Below are 8,579 nucleotides of genomic sequence, written 5' to 3'. Positions count from 1 at the left end.
ACTCACATTTGCATGTTTTCGAACTGCTAAGTTGGCAGAAGCTGGGGCTGACAGCAGGAGTTTACGCTGCTCCCTGGATTCGAACCTGCAACCTTTCGGTTAACAAGTTCATCAACTCAGCGGTTTAACCCACTGTGCCCTCGGGGGCTTCAGTGGAATCTGCCTGGTCATAAATAATTTCTTTACTAAACACAAAACAAAACAAAACAAAAATCCCTAAGGAAATGCACTCCCTTTCCCCAGATGTTTATGAAAAAAAGGACATTTGGCTAATAATGCTTAGAGCCACATGTAGCCTTGGGACCTTACGTGCACTACATCAGACTAATACAAATTGATTGAATAAGGACTTCTAGAAAGTGCAACTCAGCAAAACTGCATGCTTATTACTTAAACATAGGAATATTAAGAACATTATTGGTTTATCTAGGCCAACATATGGACATTGGCTCTTGCTGTCAAATTGTATCTTTTTTTAGGGATGGAGTACTCATTGAACACGTGAATCATGACTAGAAAAAGAAGCATCTTGGATGTTTAATCATACTGCAAAAAAATAATGGCAGAATTAAATGGTGATTTTATGTGGTGGTGGTGACGGTGGTGGGGGGGTTTAAATGTGGCAAATTCCAGTCTTCTGTTATTGATAAAATTGAAATAATAATAATAATCCTTTAATTATATTCCACCCTATATCCCTGAGGGGACTCAGAGCGGATTCCAACATACAAAAAGGCAAACATTAAATGCCTTAATAAAACAATCAAGTTTTTTTTATTGTTTGTTCAGACGCTTCCGACTCTTCGTGACCTCATGGACCAGCCCAAGCCAGAGTTCCCTGTCAGCTGTCGCCACCCCCAGCTCCTTCAAGGTCAAGCCAGTCACTTCAAGGATTCATCCATTTTATCCTTGGTTGGCCTGCTTTCCTTTTTCCTTTCATTTTCCCCATAATCATTATCTTCTCCAAGCTTTCCAGTCTTCTCATTATGTGGCCAAAGTACTTCATCTTTGCCTCTAATATCCTTCCCTCCAGTGAGCAACCGGGCATTATTTTCTGGAGTATGGACTGGTTGGATCTTCTTGTGGTCCAAGGCACTCTCAAAACAAGTACCAACATAATAATCTGAAATCTTCCATCTCTTTCTACATATAACAATCTTGCTGCAGTAATCATATACTAAAGTATCCTTTCATGTTACCTTTCCAATTGTTCTTCCATAAGTCCCAAAATAAAAAGTTTAATTGGATATAAACCTTAAAAATAATCTGAATTAATGCTATTTTGTTATTTCAAACAGGTGAAGAATTACTGATGTGGGAAACAACAGTTACAGACTTTCAGTTAATTCCTGTTACAACTACAAATAGTGAACATATATAGAAACCTCTGATTAATAGAGTCAATGCACAATCACAAATTCTGTGTGGTCTTAATATTACTTTCTACCCAATGCTGTGGGAAGGAGAATGTATTTTTGCTATTTAGTTTATCTCTGAAAATATTTATAGAACACTTCATTTGAAAAATTCAAAATAATCAACTGAAATTATTATATATATACATGTGTGCGTGTGTGTGTATAAACAGTATGCAAGATATTTTGTGGATATTAGTCATAAAATAGATAGCAAGCCTGTACTGAAAAGGCTTCAGAAAATATGTAATTTTTCAATATTTACCAACCCCCCCCCCAAAAAAAAACAAGAGATTTACCCAAAAAAAAAACCCCACCAAAAACAAAAACAAGCTAAGAGTGACTCTATGGTGATTTTAGGTGGAAGGCATTCATTTTAATAAGGTTTGCTATTATGCACAATTTCCGGTTTTTTGCAGCAAGCTCAGGAACATATCTCTTGAAGATACGGGAGTCTTGCTGTATAAATTTTACAGGCTATACAAAAGGTTTTCCTGGGTTAAGACTCGCAGGTTTTCCTGGGTTAAGACTCGCAGAATATAATGGCACGTACAAGATCAAGCTGTACAAGAGTCATATTTGTATGAAAATTACATGTTTTCCTAGTAACAGCTTCAACACTATGGATATGTTATGCTGTCTCCAACTAACAGAGGGTGGGGGGATATTGTAGCTTTTAAGTAGATAAACGTAAGGGCATTAGACACTCTTTTAAGCAGCAATGCTATCAAAAAATAAAATAAAAATTACCATGGCAACAAAGCCGTCTTTTGCTCCAGTCAGACCAATTCTGAGTGTAAAACAAAATGGAAATTTTAGTACATGTACTGACCATCCAAATTAGGAAGACAGGCCTGGTTGATATCTATTATGCAAGAGAAATACAAGGAAGCAGTCAATACCAGTGTACAATAACATCATAGTATTATAGCTGTTAATCTTAGAGGAGAATGTTTACAGGCTCTAAAAATCTCTAGGATCTGCAACATGATTAAAGGACGTTGAATATAAAGTCACACTGAAGGAGCTAGAGATCCCTAAAGATATTTTAATCAGCTAATCAAATCATGTCAGACTACACAGAGAAGCCACTGAAGTCCACAAGTATGTGGACAATTTCAACAGAAAGGAGGAAACCATGAAAATGAACAAAACCTGGTTACCAGTATTTTAAAAAAACTCTAAAATCAGGACAGTAAATAAAAAGGAACACTAGAAAAGGGGGGAATTCCTGACAGAAAACAATCAGGGCTAGCTAACACCTCCCAACAAAGGATTCCCCCAGGCAGGAAGCAGCCAGGCTTTGAAGATGCAAGGCCATTCAATGTGGATCAAGGTGGCCAAATGCAACATCCACACTTGCCTCCAACAGACAAGAATTCTTTGTCCCACCCTGGACATTCTACAGATATATAAACCTCACTTACATAGTTTCCAACAGACCTCACAACCTCTGAGGTTGCCTGCCATAGATGTGGGTGAAATGTAAGCAGAGAATGCTTCTGGAACATGGCCATGCAGCCTGGAAAACTCACAGCAATTCACAAATCTGCAATAGCTAAAACTGCAAATATGGAGGGACAACTGTACAATAAGAAACAGTTGTCCATTTTACATACACAGAATAGGTTGTCCATTGTACATACACAGAATAGGGGAGTGGAGAAACATCTTCTTTTCCATTGCTTTTGGAAACAAAAGCTTTTTAGGTTGTTTCTGAGAATGTCTTATTTCACATGTGTGACTCTCCTTAACTCAGAGTCAACGATTAATGATAGAGATATCAAATCTATCAGAAAGTTTTCTTGGAATGATATATGCTGATATTTGCCACTGCCTTCATCTAAGTGTGAGAAAGTGTGACTTAACCAAAGACACCTAATGGCTTTTTATGGATGAATAGGGATCTGAACCCTTGTGTATTCAAGTAATAGGTAAACACTGAAACCACTAAACCATTTTGGCTCCCATTTTGTCTGTTGTCCCACTGCCACAGCCTAGGTAAAGGTAAAGATTTTCCCTTGACATTAAATCTAGTTGTGTCCAATTCTGGGGGTTGGTGCTTATCTCCATTTCTAAGGCAAAGAAATGTCCATACACACCTTCTAGGTTATGTGACCAGCATGATTGCATGGAGCACTGTTACCTTCCTGCCGGAGTGGCACCTATTGATCTACTCACATTTGCATGATTTTGAACTGCTAGATTGGCAGAAACTGGGGCTAACAGTGGGAGTTAACGCTGCTCCTTGGATTCAAACCTGCGACCTTTCAGTCAGCAAGTTCAGCAGCTCAGTGCTTTAACCCACTGCACTCCAACATAGCCACAGCCTACATTGCTTTTATATTTTGCCCCCTCCCCTGAGACATGTTAAGCAGAAGTAACACAGTTTGCCCATAAAATATATCTGAACTAGAAATAGAGATATAGGATGCATCTTTATTGTAGAATTAGTACAGTTTAATAGCCCCTGGTGACACAATGGGTTAAACCCTTGTGCTGGCAGGACTGCTTACAGAAAGGTTGGCAGTTTGAATCTGAGGAGCGGGGTGAGCTTCCATCTATCACCTCCAGCTTCTCATGTGGGGACATGAGAGAAGCCTCCCATAGGATGGTAAAACATCTGAGAGTCCTTGCAGACAGCCAATTCTCTCACACCAGAACCAACTTGCATAGCTCCTGACACTGCATTAACTGCTACAGCTCAATGCCATGGAACCATAGGAGTTGGGCTTCAAAAAGTGCTGGTTCCTCTCCAAACTACAAATCCCAGGATTCCATAGCATTGAGGCAAGGCAGTTAAAGTAGTGTCAAACTATATTGGTTTCAAAGAGGCAACATGGGTGGGGCGAATAACAGGAAAATTGTTTAACTCCTTCAACCCCCCCCCACCTCCCAATAAACTATCCTTTTCTGTCTAGCACCCACTTGGGGCCTCTGCCCAGATAATGGAACAGTATCTACAGCAGTGGTTCTCAACCTTCCTAATGCCGCGACCCCTTTAGTACAGGTCCTCATGTTGTGGTGACCCCCAACCATAATGTTATTTTCGTTGCTACTTCATAACTGTAATTTTGCTACTATTATGAATTGTAATGTAAATATCTGATATGCAGGATGTATTTTCAGTCACTGGACCAAATTTGGCACAAATGCCCGATATGCCCAAAATTTGAATACTGGTGGGGTTGGGGGTGATTGATTTTGTCATTTGATAATGCTGGAGTTGCTGGGATTTATAGTTCACCTAAAATCAAAGAGCCTTCTGAACTCTATCAATGATGGAATTGAATCAAACATGGCACACAGAATTCCCATGACCAAGAGAAAATACTGGGAAGGTCTGGTGGACATTGACCTTGAATTTTTGGAATTGTAGTTCACCTACATCCAGAGAGCACTGTGGACTCAAGTAATGATGGATCTGGATCAAACTTTGCACAAATACTCAATATGCCCAAATATGAACACTGGTAGAGTTTGGAGAAAATAGATATTGCCATTTGGGAGTTGTAGTTGTTGGGATTTATAGTTCACCCACAATGAAATAGCATTCTGAACCCCACCAACGATAGAATCGGACCAAACTTTCCACACAAAACCCCCCTGACCAACAGAAAATACTATGTTTTCTGATGGTCTTTGCTGACCCCTCTGACACCCCCTCACGCCCCCCACAGGGGTCCCGACCCCCAGGTTGAGAAACACCGATCTACAGGGTTAGATACACCCATAATAATCTAATGGTGCTCAGTGTATAAACTAGCAGAGACAAGAACTCAAATTTGAGTGCAAATCATAGCTAGTGAGAAAGTGCAAGTATTCAGACACAAAAGAACACACACAGGCTGAACAGTGAATAAAGAAAAAAAAATACACACACACTTAGGCCCCTTCTACACTGCCATATAATCCAGTTCAAAGCAGATAATCTGGATTTTACATGGCAGTGTAGAAGGGGCCTTAGATGCACTTGCTGCTTTGTTATTGTGCGATTTCTAATGTGATATTCCGACACTTGTTGGAACAAAGTCCCAGGTTCTTTGCCTGGCAGTCCTGCCAGGGCCAACAAACAAAAGCAATGCTTGATTGTAGGCTAGGGCTCATTACATCTCAAATTTTGAATTGCAGAGCCCAGTTTTGAATTGCAGAATGAGGGCCGAATAATATCCAAGTGCAACCAGGATGATTGAGGCTGCTGGCTGAAGCCACAGATGAAAGGTAGAGCCAGTTTGTTGCCCATTTCATTGCATATATTTTTTCCCAAAAGATGGGACTATTTTATAGATTTATATACCAAAATAATGTAGATATATGTACCTTTATCACTGGAGATTGGGAGAAGTGCATATTATAGGGAACTGTGGCTTTATTTACCCAAATAAATGGTGTAAATGCACCTGATCTGGGTGAATCTAGTGGAACATTTTATTCTTCCTTAGCAAGGCCAGCGGATATAGCTTTTCCATGCACCGCAGGGGCACTTTAAACAGATTGGCAGCCCTTTTTGAACTATTTATATGAGACCTTTTGCTGAGGAGGAAAAGAAAGCGACACAGGGGCGTAGCGAATGAGAGCTCTCCAGCCTTTGTTTTTCTCCATTACAAACCGCTGAGTCTCCAACGTAGAGAAAATCTTAAATATGTGTGACCAGCATTCAGGCCTAAGATGGGTGCATCTAGACTGTAGAAAGAAAATAAGTTGAGACCACATTAACTGTCACAGCTCAGGGCTTTGCAATCATAGTCTTTTGCCTTCTCTGCCCAAGAGTGCTGGTGCCTCTCCAAACTACAAACTCCTAGGATTCCATAGCATTCAACAAGAGCAATTAAAGTAGTGTCTGATGGCATTCGTTCTACAGTGTGTAGATTCATCCTGTGCCTCTTGGCCAGAGTTTTGCATTATGACGTAATTATGCTGAACTCGTTTACCGAAAGGTCACAGGTTCGAATCCGGGGAGTGGCATGAGCCACAGCTTCTGCCAACCTAGCAGTTTGAAAACATGCAAATGTGAGTAGATCAATAGGTACAGCTCCAGTGGGAAGGTAATGGCGCTCCATGCAGTCATGCTGGTCACATGACCTTGGAGGTGTCTACAGACAACGCCAGCTGAGAAATGGAGATGAGCACCAATCCCCAGAGTCGGACACGACTAGACTTAATGTCAGGGGAAAAGCTTTACCTTTACCTCCTCTGGCAGGTCAACCCAGTCCATTTCAGACTATGCATTTCAAATGTACCTTTATTGGTATTCATGACTATATTGTGTTTTAATCTTAGTTCTATGTCTTTTAATATATGTATTATATTAATGGCCTTATGTTTTATGTATGTACAGGGTGGGCCGAAAGTCATACTATATATGATGCTATGGTATTGGATGCCATTTACGAAAACTGATTTTTTACACATAATTATTTTCTATATATACTATTATATTCTACATTAAAAACAATAAATAAAATAATTGGGTTGCTGTGAGTTTTCCAGGCTGTGTGGTCATGTTCCAGAAGCATTATCTCCTGATGTTTCACCCTTATCTATGGCAGGCATCCTCATAGATGTGGGTGGAATGTCAGGAGAGAGTGCTTCTGGAACATGGCCATACAGCCCAGAAAATGCACAGTAACCCTATGAAGAATTGCTTAGAAGAATTCCAGACATGAAAGTATTTGACAACACAATAAAATAATTATTAAATATTGAAACCCCTTTGTCATTTGTTGTCTCTTCCTATATTTTACTGGTGTACCCTCCCTTGATCCTTGAGGAGAGAGGAAAGCAGCAAATAAATCTTCTTCTTCTTCTTCTTCTTCTTCTTCTTATTATTATTATTATTATTATTATTATTTTACTGACAGAAAAACACACTATGTTAAAGCAAACAAACAATTCAAGGTGCAGGTTATCACCTATAAAGCCCTAAACGGTTCGGGACCTGCTTATCTCCGCAATCGCATGTTTCCCTATGAACCAATCTGTACCTTGAGATCTTCTGCGGAGGCACTGCTCTCTCTCCCCCACCGTCTCAAGCACAGTTGGTGGAGACGAGGGAGAGGGCCTTCTTGGTGGCGGCCCCCTGGCTCTGGAACTCCCTTCCCAGGGAGATCAGACAGGTTCCTACTTTGTCCATATTCCGGAAGCAACTAAAAACCTGGATGTCCCAATGTGCTTTTGATTAAGCAGTGCACCACTAATTTTCCTGTCCCTATTTTAAGTTCAGCACCTGTTGTGGGCTGGTCCATGAGGTCACGAAGAGTCAGAAATGACTGAACGAATGAACAACAACAAAATGGTTAGGGTTTTACCATTAAAGAACTCTTACATTCCTTCTATAATATCTGTGTTCCGTTCTGCATTGTGCAAACACCGCTCTCGAAGGAGCGAAGCAGTAACAGCATAACGCTCAGATCTTCTGGACCCAGCTTTCATACTATTACCGATCCGAGTCGGGACCATTTTGTAGCCAACAGCGTAATTTTGAAAGCAACTATTGTTTTTAAGTGCAGGCCAAGGTTTTTAGGCACTGCAACCAGTGTGCCCATCAGCACTGGGACCAGCTTTACTGGCACGTGCCAGAGTTGTGCCTTTTGCAGCCGACAGAGTGTAATTTTGACAGCGCCGATTGTTTTTAAGTGCAGGCCAAGGTGTTTAGGCACTGCAACCAGTGTGCCCATCACTACTGGGGCTAGATTTACTGGCATGTGACAGAGTTGCGCCTTTTGCAGCCGACAGAGCGTAATGTTGACAGCGCTGATTGTTTTTAAGTGCAGACCAAGGTCTTTAGGCACTGCAACCAATGTGCCCATCACTACTGGGGCTAGATTTACTGGCATGTGCCAGAGTTGTGCCTTTTGCAGCCGACAGAGCGTAATGTTGACAGCGCTGATGGTTTTTAAGTGCAGGCCAAGGTCTTTAGGCACTGCAACCAGTGTGCCCATCAGCACTGGGACCAGATTTCCTAGCATGTGACAGAGTTGCACCTTTTGCAGCCGACAGAGCGTAATTTTGACAGCGCCGATTGTTTTTAAGTGCAGGCCAAGGTCTTTAGGCACTGAAACCAGTGTGCCCATCAGCACTGAGACCAGATTTCCTGGCATGTGACAGAGTTGCGCCTTTTGCAGCCGACAGAGCGTAATGTTGACAGCGCCGATTGTTTTTAAG

This window comes from Anolis sagrei, chromosome 5 (assembly GCF_037176765.1).
Source record: "Anolis sagrei isolate rAnoSag1 chromosome 5, rAnoSag1.mat, whole genome shotgun sequence".
NCBI classification, from domain to species: Eukaryota; Metazoa; Chordata; class Lepidosauria; order Squamata; family Dactyloidae; genus Anolis; species Anolis sagrei.
Note: the sequence above shows the minus strand (reverse complement) of the source record.